Below are 16,386 nucleotides of genomic sequence, written 5' to 3'. Positions count from 1 at the left end.
CATGCTTAATATTAAATACAAATTTCATACTGTGGTAGAATATGAGCTGTTTTATACTCAACCAGTTTAGTGCTTCTATCATGTTATTAATGGAGTATCATACCTCATGTTTAATATAAATCTCATAGCTTTATTTTGCATAACTTGTAGCTTATCTACCTGAGTTACATTGGCCATAAAGAATATTGTGGGACAATATATGAAATGCGGCTTTATGATGGATTTATACACTTTCAGTTTGTATTTTCTACTGATAAATTTGCATGACCTTTTCCAAAAACCAATTTTCTTGCCTATTTTGGCAACTATATAATCAATATGATCATTAAATTTTAATTTATTATCAATCTGAACCCCTAAGTACTTGAAAGTTTTAACTTCGTTAATGTTTGAGTTCATTATTTTTAGCTCGATATTACAAGATTCCTTATTCATCGCTCTAGATATGACCATAAAATGGGTTTTATTAACATTAAGTTTAAGCTTATTGTTACAAAGCCACCTGTATAGGGTGTTCAAGTCTTCCTGCATTTTGCTCCTAGCTAACATGATATCAAGTTCACTTACTTCGAGCAGTGCGTCATCCGCAAACAGCCTTATTTTACTATGTTTTAGCGCCGAAGATATATCATTTATATATATGTTAAATAGGACCGGTGCCAAAACCGATCCTTGTGGCAATCCAATTCCTGTCAATACCTCTTCCGAGACAACCGACTCAATGGCTGTTTTTTGTCTTCGGTTACCTAAAAAGCTCTGAAACCACTGCAGCTCGTTGCCCCTAATTCCAATTTTTTCTAAATTTTTAATCATTATATTTCTGTCTATAGTTTCAAATGCTCTCTTCAAGTCCATAAAAACCGCAAGTATACTTTTCTTTTGATTTAGTTCTTCTTTCCAACTCGATATTACATAATTTAAAGCCGTTTCACAAGAGTGGCCTTCTCTGAAACCGGATTGTTCTTTAATTAGTATTTTATTTATTTCCAAGTAACTTATGAGCTGATCTTTTACTACTGTTTCTAGAATTTTTTCGATATTCGGCAACGTGTTGATCGGTCTCAGATCTTCTGCCTTTAATGAATTTTTTACCTTCTTTATTGGCACTATTGTTGATATTTTCCATGCGTCAGGCACTATTCCCTCTACTAATGATTTATTTATGATATCCGCATAGAAATGTCCCATGTATGACACCGAATCCTTAATTACTCCTTCTGATAGTAAATTTGTTCCTCCGATTTTATTTTTTAACCTTTTAGCTACCAATATGACATCATCAACCGTAACTTCTTGTAATTTCAGACATGTGCTAACCGTGTATTGCACACTGTCGCCACTATCCAAAGTTTCGATTTCTCGATTTATGTCACCAATACTATCAACAAAGAAGGAATTCAATGCTTGAGCTATATCCTCGGGTGTTTCATATCTTATACCATTTACAATCACTGTCAGGATATTGTCACGCACCTCAGTTAAGTTTACTGCTTGCTTGAGGTGTTTCCACATTAATTTCCTATCAGAAAAATTTAATGTAATATTTTTCTCCATATACTTAATTTTTTTAATTTTGATTAGTTTCTTATAATACTTCGCAACCGTATTGTATTCCGAAAATTCACCAGGTCTTCTGGCTTGTGAGTGCAATTGGATTTTTAATTTGTTAATTTTGGTCAGTTCATGATCGTGCCACTTATTTCTCAACCTCACTATCCTGTCTTGTTCTGTTGTTAATAAACCCATGCAGTGTGATAAGCAGGTATTTATATATTCAACCGAGTCATTGAGATGCATATTTTTTAATACGCTGAAATCATAGTTTCTTAATAAGTAAATGAGGTTATCAGCAGAATAATTCTTCCAACACATTGTGGGTATCATTCTCTGCAGAGGATTTGAATTACACACTTTGAAAGCAAATGAAATGGTTTCGTGATCAGAAATTCTGTGATTTTCAAGATTAGTACAGGACAGTACATCAGCATTTGCATATAATAGATCTATTCTCGTTTGGGACCTCTCAGCAATCCTTGTATTGAAATTCACCATTTGCCTCATCGCGCTACGTGAAAATATCTCATTGAGCTTAGAACTCGTTGCGGTATTAACATTCATGTTAATGTTAAAATCCCCAATTAACAAGGAGTTTGTACCACTCTCCAGTTCCTCAGAAAGTATAGCTTCCAAGTGATTTAAAAATTCGATATCACTAGAGCTTGGAGAATGGTACAACACACCTATTTGCCATTTAATGTCGAACTTTTTTAATTTAATTATAGCACACCAAACATTTAAATCAATAGATCTATTATACCTGACTTTGTACTCGATGCCTATTTTTAATAGTAAGACTACACCTCCTGTGTGTCTACTATGAGAATCGCAACGAACCATTGTATAATAAGGAATGTTTATTTCCTCATCACTAACATCCGGTGTTATACATGCTTCTGAACATAGAACGATGTCCGGATCTAACTCTTCTATAACTCTTTCGAGTTCAGGTTTGTTGGCTAGAAAACTACAAATATTTAGGTAAATGCACTGTAAGTTAAAAGCTTTTATCCCCCGATCAGTTAGTTTTGGTGGCTAAAAGCCCACGCGTTGTCTTTCCAGCTTAAGTTTCCTTAAATAAACTGGGCATTCATGACTCATGATGTTGTGTTCTGTATTAATATTTAAACCTAACCGATTGTTACTATCTATACAATTACCACATTTATTTAGGGGTGCACTCTCTGTGCATTCTTCGACTTTATGTTCCCCGCTGCATTTACTACACCTCTGTTTAAGTGTACAAGTAGCCGCTATATGGTTAAACCCTAAGCATTTATAACATCTTTTTACAGTTTGAGCATCGTAAACTGGACAGCGGTCCCAACCAATATTGATTTTCTTGCATTTCAACACGTCTTCATAGTATTTGTGCTCAATCTCAATGACTGCATTGATATATGAGGCTCTGTTTTCCTTCCTTGATTTGATAACTCTTACACATTTCATTTTAGCATCTCGCAAAAACTCATTTTGGTTGGTGATCTTACCAACTATTTCCTCTTCAGGATGCTCAGTACTAATGTTAGTCACCATGATTTTAGGAAAATATATTTTCGGTTCAGCTATGTTGTACTTACTTTTATCTAGCCTTTCTGTTAGAGTGTCCTTAATTTTATCCTTATCACTAGCTGACTTCGCACTAATAATTATTGTACCATTGTTTCTATTTTGTACCCTACCTATATTCAAATTGGATGGATCTATTTTATCACACTATGATAGCGAGGTCATCTGCATAGGCAACCATCCGACAACCATTGGCTTCCAGCTCCACAAGAAGCTCGTTGACTACCACAACCCAGAGCAGAGGAGATAGGACACCCCCCTGTGGCGTGCCCCTGCACACCTTCCTCCTAATTATGGCCCCTCCCCACTCCGCTGCGACAATTCTGCCGCATAGAAGTTTGCTAATAAATTCAACCAGAGCCGCTTCGACTCCTAAACCCACCAGATCTCTTTCGATTGCGCCCGGTAAGACATTGTTAAAAGCCCCCTCGATGTCTAGAAAGGCACCCAGAGCATACTCTTTATGTTCTCGAGACCCCTCTGTTTGCTTTACAATCGAATGGAGAGGCGTTTCCGTCAATCTGCCATTGCAGTACGCAAGCTGTGAAGCCGACAGTAACCCCCCAGGTATCCTTTCCCGTAGGTACAGGTCAATCAGCCGCTCAAACGTCTTAAGAAGAAACGACGAGAGACTGATTGGCCTGGAATCCTTAGGCGACACATGAGAGCTCCTGTCGGCCTTCGGAATGAAGATGACCCTAACCGTGTGCCACGAATTAGGGATATAGTTAAGCCTGAGGCAGTTAGTGTAGATGATGGCCAACCAGCGGCAGGAAATCCCTAAAGACTTTTGAAGTTGCGCAGGAAAATTGCCATCCGGGCCGGGTGACTTATAGGGCTTGAACGAATTTATAGCCCAGGATATTTGACTTTCCCGTAGTGGAATGGCAGGCATTTCTGCATGACCAGCAACCGCCGACCACGCAAGCAAGATCCCTGTGCAACTGGGACATCGGGAAAATGATTGTCCAGTAAAAGTCTCAGGGACTCCTCGCTACTCATCGACCAGTCCCCACCATCATCTCTCAGATACCCCCGAGGGGCGGGATTCCTAGAGAGTATTTTTCTAAGCCTCCACCAGACCGTCTATGTCAGATTCGGACAGGGCCGAACCAACGATAGGCGCCTCAGGCAATAGCTCTCCCAACTTCCTACAATACAAGTCCCAGTTGGTACTTTTAGGGTTCCTAAAAGACATTTTACCGGGACGATCTTCGTTCACCGAGAACTGAACATATCGGTGATCAGAGAAGGTGTGCTCGTTGAGAACCCTCCAGTCAGATATCCGATCTTCCAGTTCTCTGCTAACCAGGGTGAGGTCCAGGACCTCCTCCCTTACCGCGGTAATAAATGTCGGGTCATTCCCCCTATTACATATACAAAGTCCATCATCTACAATAAAAGTAAATAATGACTCACCTCTGGTGTTCGTATCCGACCCCCCCCCCCCCCCCCCCCCCATATGCTATGGTGTGCATTAGCATCGGCACCTATGATTACGCCAGCACCTCTCCGCCTTGCTTCAGCGGTGATTTCGTCCAGTATCACAGGTGGTGGTCCCGTTACGTCCCCATGGGGCAAATACGCTGAGACCACCCACAATTCGTTACTGCCTCGCTCGAGGCAGACCGTGGTTACGTCAGCATTGCTGAAATTAGAGAGAATAAAAGCTTTAAATTCCTTTTTAATAAGCACACAGGATCTAGGCCTACCTGCCTCCCCATGCACCAAGGTGTTGAATTTTCCCGTCCTTAATCCAGCAATTTTTCCGCCGTTACTACTCAGCCACGGCTCCTGGACAAGGACTATATCCACTCCGCCTTTCTCAAGACAGAGCAACAAGTTTGCGGAAGCCGCCTTAGAATGCTGAAGATGGATTTGACGGATTTCCATCAACACCACTCTTCTTCTTCTGCACCCCATCCTTGGCGGCTTCGCCCTCGGAGACTAGGAGATCCTCCTCCCCCCAAACAGACAATTTACACTGATGACGGATCCCGCCATCGATGATTCGCCCTCGGAGGCTAGGAGCCCTCCTCTGCCCTATCAGCCAGACGACTAGCACTAATGACAGATCCCGCTATTGACGGGACGTCAACAGTGCTTTCGCTGTCCAAATTAGCGGGGTCAGCATCCACAACCATGGGTACTGGCTCCTCTGCGGACGCCTCCACATCCCGAACAGTCTCTGGGGGAGAGGAACCATCTCCCCTGGAATCGGCGTGGTTGATTTTGAGAACCACACGCTCGAGGCCATAGGAGATAACCCCTCTCGTGTCAGAGAGAGGACCGGTGGACTCTGCGTTTAGCAGAATCAGCACTTGCCGACGTGGCCCAACAGCGTCCTCTACTCTGAGGACCCTCCAGTAATGCGTCGGAAGGTTCGGGTTGCAGTAACGCATTAATTCTAGTATTTTCTCCGGCTTAGAGGGCCCGGCAGGCAACCAGACTCGAGCCCTCGGTCGAAGGGGGAGATCCCACCGTTCCACGGCCTCGAGTCTGGCCCCCTCCAGACCTCCCCAACCAAAGAAATTATTTTCTTAAAGATACTGGCCGACCGCTCGTCAGCACAAGTAATCAGTCTAAATCCATGATACCACCCCGAGTATTCGAAGCATGGCCGCGGACTTCGGCTCTCAATAACAGCGGTCATATAGGCCGCTGATATGGCGCTGGCGACCCACGGCCACTCCTCTCGGGAGATGGCACCATCCTCCCTACTCCTATCCAGGACCCCGAGGGTGATGGAGCCCGCTCGTTTAGCGATTTCGCTGGTAGTTTAGTGTGGTAGTGGTTAGTACTGGGCTGGTCCGTCGCATTCGCCGGACCTCTACCTTTCCCTGTCACAGCCCCATATGGGCCTGCATTGGGTGTCGGTTTCGACACCCCTCCACTACCCGAACTACCCGTACCTACGGGGTTTGAAACCAAACCGCTGCGCTGATCCGTCTGATCAGCCCTTTTGACCCGCCGGGAGCTTTCCCGGCTGCAAGCGACCTGCTTCGGAGCGCTCTCCGCACCTGTCGCATCTCTCGCACCTCGCCGTCACACCTACCCTCCTTTTTGTTAGTTTTCGTGTCCATTCTAAGAAGTCCCCCCTCAAGGCCGCTATCCGGAGCCGATTGTGTAGTCGCGCTTCAACGGTCCCGTGGTTATCTATGCTGCGCAGGGAGGCCACGCGAGGGTTGATACATTACCTTATGGGTAATGCGTTCAGAGCCAGACCGGATGCAAAGCGGGAAAATCTTCAACCGCACCTACACCACCAACTTAACGGCGACGGAGCCGGAACGTACCTTGAGGCCCGCCACGGTTTTAACGGGACGTGGGCAGGTGCAGCATTAGCCTACCAGCCATTTAGATATGATTTCACCCCGACCTACTAAGGTGGCAGAATACCGCACCTACCAGCCCAAAGTCATCAATTCCTAAACATAGTCAAAATCAAAGTCCCTAACAATCCAGTTCGTCATCTTTGAGTACCGATCTTGACCTTTAACAGGGTCCTCCCTCCCCTGAGCTCGGCACAACGACTCAGGGGTGCGGGTTTTATCGAGTTGTCCTCTCTAGATCCGCCATTATCAGTAGAGGCAGGGGCACCTCATGCAGGACGAGATAACCAATCACGTGTGACAATTCGTCACTATGGCCGGTTTAAGACTGATACCAGTCCCTGATCCAGAGCCTCGAACCACGTATGACATCCAAGCCAAGTATCTTAACCCCCATTTGCCCCATGTACAAACATCAATAACTTTCCTTGCGTGAATATTCCAAGATGAGGCAATTGATGATATACTACTGTGGTGTAGAGAAAAAAATTAAATATGTGACGGTTACCCGGTTTCATATTTTTGCCTATATCTCTAAAACCGGGTTTCGGGTATCAACAAAATTTTGCCTAAATATACGAACATAGATATGTACATCCTGATAAAATTTCAACACAATCGGTTAAGAAGTTTTTAAATAAATAAAAAAAAATTTTAGGTCTTCCCGGTTTATACTTTTATCAATATCTCCAAAACCGGATCTCGGGTATTAAAACTTTTTTAACTAAACATACTCTGTTCACATATCTATATGTTTTTAAAGTTCCAAAAGAATCGGTAGAAAGGTGTTAAAATAAATGTGTTGCAAACTTTGCAGTAAAAAATATTTGGCGGTTATTTTCTTTTCTTTTCTTTATTTATTTATTTATTTATTTAAAATACACATATAAGACATAGTCTTTTACAGTGCCATATTTGTTATTATTCTTATTACTAGTACAAAGTAAGTTTAAAAGCTAGAAACAAAAATAGAAGTAACATTCAAACCATACAGCATATGTTCCATTGGGGTAAGTAAAAAAGAAAAAGTAAAACACATAAGAGTGTTCAAGAACAAACGGTGCGATGTACAGCTAATTTGAACCGCTTAGGATTTGATTCTAACTTTACTTTATTAAGCATAGCATTCCACAACTGCACAGCCCTAACGAAAAACATTATCGATGTTACTGAATACTTAAAATGCGGTACAATTAGAATGCAAGTACGGGATAATTGTGCGAAAGTAAGTTTTACAAAAAGGCATTCCGGCGTACGAGAAAAGATAATCTTATGTATAAATATTAGTAAACGACGGTCAAAGAATGCTGATAAACTGCATTCAAGAATAGTTTTTGAGAAGTTCGAAATATGGTCACATTTCCCTTTAAGATAGATATATCTGGCACAATTATTAATCAGTAGTTGATATTTGTTCATGGAAGCTTTATCCAGGCAACCGTATATCAATTCATGGTAAGATATTATTGGTATTAATAGACTTTTGACAAGTTTAAGTTTTATATCTTCTCGAATAAAATAAGCCGTTTTCCATAATTGCCTTAACATATAATATAACCTACTAATTGAGGAATTCACATGATCAACAAAAGTTAGATGCTTATTTAAGATAAATCCAAGAGTTTTGACATTCTTCTCATATTTCACAACACTTCCATTTATAACTATCGGAGAAATGCCATTCAGATTGTAGGAAAAATGTGAAATAGCGATCGCCTGTGTTTTGGATACATTAAGGTGTAGCTTGTTCTTTTTAGACCATTGAAATATAGCTTCAAAATCTTCATTTAATCGGCTAACTAAATCCTCTATTAAGCCAAGAGGGGCAGAAAGGTATATCTAAGCATCATCCGCGTAGAGATGAATGGATACTTTACGACAGCATTTTTCTATGTCATTAATGTACAAACTAAATAAAATTGGACCAAGAATAGAACCCTGTGGAACCCCAGATTTTACTGGTAATAACCTGGATCCACCATCCCCACATATTACCCGTTGGTACCTGTTTGTCAAATAGCTCTCAAGCAGCTTCACAGCATCGCTACTGAATCCAAAATATTTTTTTAGCTTATGCAGGAGAATTCTGTGGCAGACCGTGTCGAATGCCTTAGAGAAGTCCAATAACGTAAGAATTGTGAGCTCGCCATTGTCAAATTTTGGTCGTATGTCTTCTAAAACCTTGAGCATAGCGGTTGAGCAACTATGTCCAATGCGATAACCTGATTGATTTTCCGAAAGCAGATTTTCTTCAGTCAGATATTTCCTAATCTGGTTCGATAAGAGCTTTTCCAAAACTTTTGATAAACAGGGAAGAATACTTATTGGCCGAAAATCACATGGTTGGGAAGGATTACCCTTTTTTGGAATAGGTATAATATTAGCCACCTTCCAAGCATCAGGAAAACTTAGAGATGTTAAAGCAAAATTTAAAATATGCGTTAATGACGCAGTCACATATGGTAATATAAGTTTAATAAATCTTAGACTTATTTTATCTTCCCCTGTTGCATTTGATTTTATTGAAAATATGGATTGTATTGTTTCAGATTCAGTAATATTAGAAAAGTTAAATTTACTGCACCAATCAAACAAAGAATCGTCGCTGGAAATATTTGACTCACTCTCATTCGGTAACTTGGTAGCAAAGAAATCATTCATTACATCAGCCTCAATCGAGCATTCGATTTTAAATCATTCTTAATACCAATTTGTTTTAGATTATTCCAGAGAATCTTTGGTGGTAGGCATACATCAAGTTTGCTTCGGAAATAACCCCTTTTGGCATCCCTAGTAATTTTCGTAGCTCTGTTTCGCAATATCTTATAAGCCTGCCAGTTTTCTTCACAAGGAGACTTCCTCCAAAGTGAATAGCTTTTATTGCCTGAAGTACATCTCGACTGAACCATGGTTGCTTATTTTTGTTCACTCTAATTTTCTTAAGTGGGACATATTTATCAAATAGGTAGTTAACCAAATTGGAAAAATTTTCAACTTTTTTATTTATGTCTGCTTCAAACCAACTGTCATTCCAAGGAAGTGAAGATGCTTCAGCAGCTAAAGCTCTGACATTGATTCTATTGAAATCACGAACGTACAGGTTGCCAATGGAGATAGTATTCGTAGATTGCAAAACTACATTATAACTAAAAAAAATTAAGTCATGGTCGCTAATACCTCCCAGAGAAAGCTGATCAAAATGTAAGACATTGCAATGGGGTCCGAAACGAGTAGCAAGTTTATTTACAACTTCCAATCCTACGCCTGATATGCTATCAACAAAATGTTTGGACCGATCGTTTTCCACAAGCAAATCAATATTTAAGTCTCCACACAAGAGTATGTGTTCATAAATTGCACTATATTTATCGAAACTCTAAATTATATACACATACAACAAGGCAACGCTCAGAATTATTGAAGAACTCAAACATCAAAAACTCCACAGGATCAAGTTGATCTGACCTGTCAATTACTCTTCCCTGCAATGCCTTTTTATAATAGATCGCGATACCACCACCGCGCATGTCTTGTTGTCTGTCATTCCTTACAATACAGTAATCAAGAAATTGGTAATTATAATCAGCCATATCATTCTGAAACCAAGTTTCAGTAATACACAAGACATCAATACACGCAGAGGAAAAAACGTGATTTAAGTAATCAAGTTTTGTTTGATTCAAACTTCTCGAGTTAAAATGACAAACCTGAAATCCAGGATGACAATCACTCAAAATCTTCAGTACTATCTTATTGTTACATTCATTAGAGCCAACAGCTGAGCTATTTACCTTCATAAATAAATCCACAAGTGTGCGTTTCAAATTGCCAACGTACTATAGTGCATAACAGAGAAGGGTCAACAGGAGAGTACATATGAAAAGTGGTTAAAGAATAAAATAAAAACTTAAACATATTAATAAATATTCCTAATGCAAAAAACAAAGAAATATAACTAAAAGTATGGTCATATTAATCAGCTGCTCCTTTTCCATCTCCGGTGCTCAAAAGAGAATCCACTTCCTCTTTGCTAGCTATCAATTTAGGCTCTTCAAAAACTAGAAGGTTTGCGCGGAGGATTTCTTCGGCATTTTTCGAGAGACATTGTGTAAAAATTTCGCACGTATCAAATGAAACCGCTCAAAACAAAATACGCGATTTAAACAAACATACAAATATGCAATTGCAGCACCAATTTGAGGAAATTCAGATGTTGGTTTTAGGCAAAAATAGATAAAACTTTAGAGCACCGCACAAACACGTCTTACTCACTCAAACTCATCACAATTTCTTCGGTTTTATATTTTTACCGATATCTACAAAACCGGGTCTTGTGTATCAAAAAAAATTTACATATCTAGCAGCTGCATATATCTCCATATTTTGTTAAAATTTCGATATAATCGGTACAGAAGTGTTGAAATAAATGTATATTTAACATTGCGACCTCAATTTATATATATTTTTCTCGATCTTTTGACTATATCTTTTTGAGGCATTATGCAAAACGAGTAACGGCGATGCACTATAGCTCCAATTTACACCTCAATGTTCCTAACAAAAATATATTTGCGTGATACCATGTTTCAAAAAAATTTTTTTTCTCCAAAAAAAGATTTCCCCATATGCTCTATATCGCTCGTTGCTTTAGTCTATCACATAACAGGCTTCCACGTATTCTAACAGAGGAGACTGTCAACATGGGGATTTCTTCGATAAACACTTGGAAAGGACTTGCTAACACCATCAATCTACCTTTAATTACACAATTACCATCAGCTAATATACAAACCTTCACTTCCTCGCTCTTAGAACGCTTAGCTGAGTTTAATACAAGTAGGTTCCTTGAAATGGCTCGGAAGTCTACTACCCACGACTTTTACCCGGTCCTAGTGCCGTTGGAGAATTGGTAATTCATTGATGATTACAGTGCATATTAGAGGTGTTCTTATTTGTTCGAAAAAAATTTAATCTGTTTTTCTGATGAATACCGGCCGGATTATTGTTCCTTTTGGTTTGAAAAACTTACATGCGAAGTTTGGTGGCGATCCGATTAAATTCAATGGACTCGAAATATATTTGAAGCTTTTATATTCAATTGCATGCAGTATGTGACATTTTATTTGCTTTTAATCGTTTTTATACTTATATAACACATTATTTTGAAAATCGAAACAAAAAAAATGCCAAAATTTAATGTAATTTTAACGTAGAATTGAGTCAACTGCACTAAACAGTTCTTATCTTATTTTTACATTTATAAAAACTACACCTAGTTTCATACATATCAACCTATTGCCACAATACTGATTTTTTAAAAGAAGAATATTGTTTTCTATACTCGTCGACCAACTGCAGCACTAATTGCAACTCTTCCTCATCGTTTGTAAGTAACCGATTATAATGTTGAACAAATTTAATCCCTCTTTCAGCGGCATCGTTAACGATGAAAAGATCGCGGCAGAAACTCCAGCCTTCTTCAAAATCGAAAGCCGATTCCCAAAGTGAGGGGTCAAGAAGAATGACATTCGTAGATAAACCGATATTTCCAAAAAATTCTTTCGTTCGTTCTGAGACACATTCACTCAAAGTATAATTAGTAAACGCGGATAAGTTTGAATAGCTACGCCCATTTTTTAACTTGACTACTGAGTTCTCTGAATCAAGTTTTTCAACCATATTGCGTTTTTCCTCCAGTGACACATTCGGGTCGAAGAATGATAGTGCCACCGTTTGTTCGTTAATATACCATAACTGATTATTGAATTATGAATGATTATTTTTTTGATAACCGCGGCAGACACATTTGTATCTATTTCAGAATATCTTAACGCATCTTTTATGAAATTCAAACTGTGAAGCGGTGCTGATATAGCATTTGTACTCAGAAACCATGATTTATATAAATATTTACAAGAAAAATACAAATATCTCGTACTCCGTCGAGTTCCCTTTTTGTAAGGTTAAATTGTAAACGAAATATAAATATCTTTAAGCCGGCGCCGGGTGTTTTGAAATTGAAATTTCTAGCACCAAGAAAGATCAATGCTAATTGAAGCATTTCTTTATAATCTTCTCGACTATGCAATTTACTAAGTTGGTTACTACAAAAGTCTTTTAAGTCTTTCCGGTTATTTGAACTAATTTGTGAAAATACAATTGCATCATCAAGTCCACTTGGTTAAAATTTGGCCAACATTTGGCAAATCTTTCAAATATGAGTACCCCAGATGCAGAGGTCGCGCCAAGTTTTGTTTTCAAAGGCGGCACGAAGTATAATTTCGTATATATGGTGTCTATAAGGTAAATGAACTAAATTGTGGCCTATAATTTTTTCTAAATAAATTGCAGCTACATTGTCAACATCAGTATTCGAAGCTGTAGTGTCATATGATAGCCCTTCTACTTTATCTAAAAGATTTCATTGTAGTAGTCGACCATATACCACTTCTGCAATATTTTTACCAGTTGAAGAATTTATTTTGGGTGCTCCGAGCAATTTACTTGTACCATTGTAGCTGACTAAAACTGCAATTCGATCACCTTTGCTGCTTTCCGTCGAAATGTGCGATCTGCTCCATCTTTACTTAAATATGAATTAAAAAAAAAAAATAACCAATATTTTTAACGCTGCTTTCTAACGAGTCCAACTTACATTATCAGCGAAAACAGGTGAGATTTTACTGAACTCTCTCAAACGATTTTCCCGACGAAGGCGATTAATTGTGGAACGGTTGATGACATATTCTTCTACTCGCTGACCCAATGCCTCAACAGTTGCAATTAGTATATGAGCTGCCATGCCATCCGATACTTTCGCATTGTCCAATGCAGCTACCAAACGCGGAGTTATAAAGTGCTTCCGACCTCTTTTTGTGACAGGAGTAGATCACTTCTGCAAAATTTTTACCAGTTGAAGAATTTATTTTGGGTGCTCCGAGAGATTTACTTGTACCATTGTAGCTGATCAAAACTGCAATTCGATCAACTTTTCTGCTTTCCGTCGAAATGTGCGATCAATGCTCCTCTTTACTTAACTATGAATAAAAAAAAATTACCAATATTTTTAACGCTACTTACTAACGAGTCCAACTTACATTATCAGAGAAACCAGCTGAGATTTTACTGAACTCTCTCAAATGATTTTCCCGACGAAGGCGATGAATTGTGGAACGTTTGATGGCATATTCTTCTACTCGCTGACCCAATGCCTCAACAGTTGCAATTAGTATATGAGCTGCCATGCCATCCGATACTTTCGCATTATCCAATGCAGCTACCAAACGTGGAGTTATAAAGTGTTTCCGACCTCCTTGTGTGTTTTATTTCAAAACTAGTATTTGGTTGAAATGCCATTGATTCAACTTCTGTTCTACAATAACCTCTTCCATCTTTATTGCTGTCTGGTTCGCCATGTGGTGTATCATTTTCATAATATGAATCATTGCAATCCATCAAATTGGCAAGAGCTAAGAAATTGTGAAAATTGAGAAATTGAGAAAACGGCTAAGAAATGTATAAGAGATGTGCAAATGATAACAGGACCCCACGTTTAAACACACTGAAAGAAAAAGACTGGTAAAATCAACCGAAATACGGGTCAATTCAACCGAAATATCTGTCAATTTTTATCCATCGCAACAAGATGTTGAATCAACTGCGCACATAGCTTTGATTCGTAATTGACCGTTTTAGTAGTCAAATAAACAAAAAGGTTGTTTCATTATACTTTACCCATAGTTTTGTTAAATTAACAATTATTGCTGTCGCTCTAAGAATAACAATCAAAACTGTTAATATAAAAGGGATTTCTGTTCATTCGAAATAACCAGCGTAAACTGTTATATTAACAGTGTTTATTGTCGAAATGACACTGACAGTGAAATCTGTTGAAATAACAGATATTTCTGTTTTTTTCTAGATTAATAGCGCAAACTTTTACATCAACAGAGTTTTCTGATGACATTAATACCTGTAAAAAAAATAAATATATTTTTAAACTTACGTAGTTTTTTTTATTTGTATAAATTACACATAAATACATTTAATTTCTAATGATTTTGTTGCTATATTTAGTAATATTAATTAAAATAATATTAACCTAAATCTGAATTCAAATAAACAAAACTTGTTCCGAATCACCATCGAAAGCTTTGTACGAAAATATGTTGCCACATATATGTATACGTAAATATGTGAATACATAAATACGCATGCTTGCTACATATGTATATATATGTATATATGCTACAAACATATTCACACACGCGTTAGTACATGCTCTAGCGAAAATAAGAGCATGTACCGTTTGTTAAACCACATTGGCATCGGTTTCAAGAACTTTATTTCAACTTTACAATTAAACATTATACACTTTATTACTTTGTTTTGTTAAACGCACTTTCACCAAATTTTATTTTTTATAATTTATTTAATTTATAGTTTTTACACTCGGGGTGAGTCACTTTTTGAGTACCTTTTAACAACTAACCTTGTAGTTTGCAATGTAGGTAATGAACCAACTTTTATTACTAAAAACCGTAGAGAGGTTATTGACCTCACTATTTGTAGCGAAAGCGTTTATGGGTGGGTTAAAAAATGGCGTGTTCTTGAGGAACATTCCTTTTCAGACCACCGCTATATTGAAGTAATGTTAGAGTTCTTCGTCGATCAGCCCATTGCGAGACGTAACCCACGTAATACAAACTGGGAACTACATAATGAGCTGTTAGCAAGAGAACTACCAGAACTGCCCCCACAAAGCCTCTCATCAACGATGGAGCTAGAGGGTCTGGTAGAAACCTTCACATCGGCTTTCTCAAAAGCCTTAGAACAGGCCTGTTCATTGCCAAAACCGCGCGGTAAGCGTTAACCTCACTGGTGGTCCCATGATCTGGACCTACTTCGTAAATCCTGTAGAGAACAGTTTAACAAAGCCAAATTCTTTGATAACGGGTCACAATGGCTAGAATACAAGGACAAACTAAGAACCTACAAAAAAGTCCTGAGACACAGCGAAGAGAACTTCATGGAGAAACTTCTGCACTGGAGTCGAAAGTGTCGTGGACACATCCAGGCTACGGTGCGTGCTTTCTAAGACGCAAACAGCTATTAGCTTTCTGCGGAGACCGAATGGTACCTGGACCAGCACAGAAGGGGAAACTCTAGAGCTGCTCCTGGACACATATTTCCCGGGAAATATGACAAACGCACCGGAAGTACCTGCAGCAAACCAAGCTGTGAATATACCCATCACTGAGGAGAGAGTGAGGTGGGCAGTCAAAAGTTTTAAACCTTTTAAGGCTGCTGGACCAGACGGGAGGTATCAGCCAACTGGCTGCGGCACATATATACCGCTTGTTTGGCTATGAACTATATTCCGTGTGCATGGAGGAGCGCCACGGTCATATTCATTCCTAAGGCAGGCAAAGCCTCTCATTACGAGCCGAAGGACTATAGACCTATCAGTCTTTCATCCTTCGTACTCAAGACCCTAGAGAGAATAGTTAGCGATTTTCTCACTACAAGCATTGATAGGAATCTCATTTCGGACTATCAACACGCGTACACCAAAGGTAAATCTACGGAGACTGCGCTACACAGCCTAGTCTCTACTATAGAAACATCCTTGTTCGAAAAGGATTATTGTCTTGTGGCCTTCCTAGACATTGAAGGAGCATTCAACAACATAAGCTCAGACGCCGTTAACATTGCTTTAACTGATCTGGACGTAAATAGACCCCTAGTGGGACTAATTGATCAACTGCTCAGGGGAAGGAAAGTGCTCTCCTCACTGGGGAAGGTTGAGGTAACACGATTTGTCGCAAGGGGCACGCCCAGGGTGGTGTCCTTTCCCCCTTACTATGGAACCTAACGGTAAACTCGCTATTAAGAGATACTAGTTGGGGGAGCGGGAAGGTCGTGGCAT

The 16,386-nt window shown here is 39.1% G+C and overlaps 1 protein-coding gene and 1 long non-coding RNA gene across 5 annotated transcripts in view; one reads left to right on the top strand and one right to left on the bottom strand.

Moving 5' to 3' along the window:
- LOC137254583 (glutactin) overlaps positions 1–16,386 on the top strand; it is an 82,462-nt gene that overhangs the window by 50,156 nt on the left and 15,920 nt on the right. The window lies entirely within an intron of this gene.
- LOC137254584 (uncharacterized) lies at positions 11,558–14,228 on the bottom strand. The gene is made up of 3 exons (XR_010954037.1): positions 13,556–14,228; positions 13,114–13,495; positions 11,558–13,044 (listed from the first exon to the last, which is right to left on the bottom strand). It is a non-coding gene; the product is annotated as an uncharacterized lncRNA (long non-coding RNA).

Source organism: Eurosta solidaginis, chromosome 5, assembly GCF_040869045.1.
Source record: "Eurosta solidaginis isolate ZX-2024a chromosome 5, ASM4086904v1, whole genome shotgun sequence".
Lineage (NCBI taxonomy): Eukaryota > Metazoa > Arthropoda > Insecta > Diptera > Tephritidae > Eurosta > Eurosta solidaginis.
This window is presented reverse-complemented; position numbering and strand designations above follow the sequence as displayed.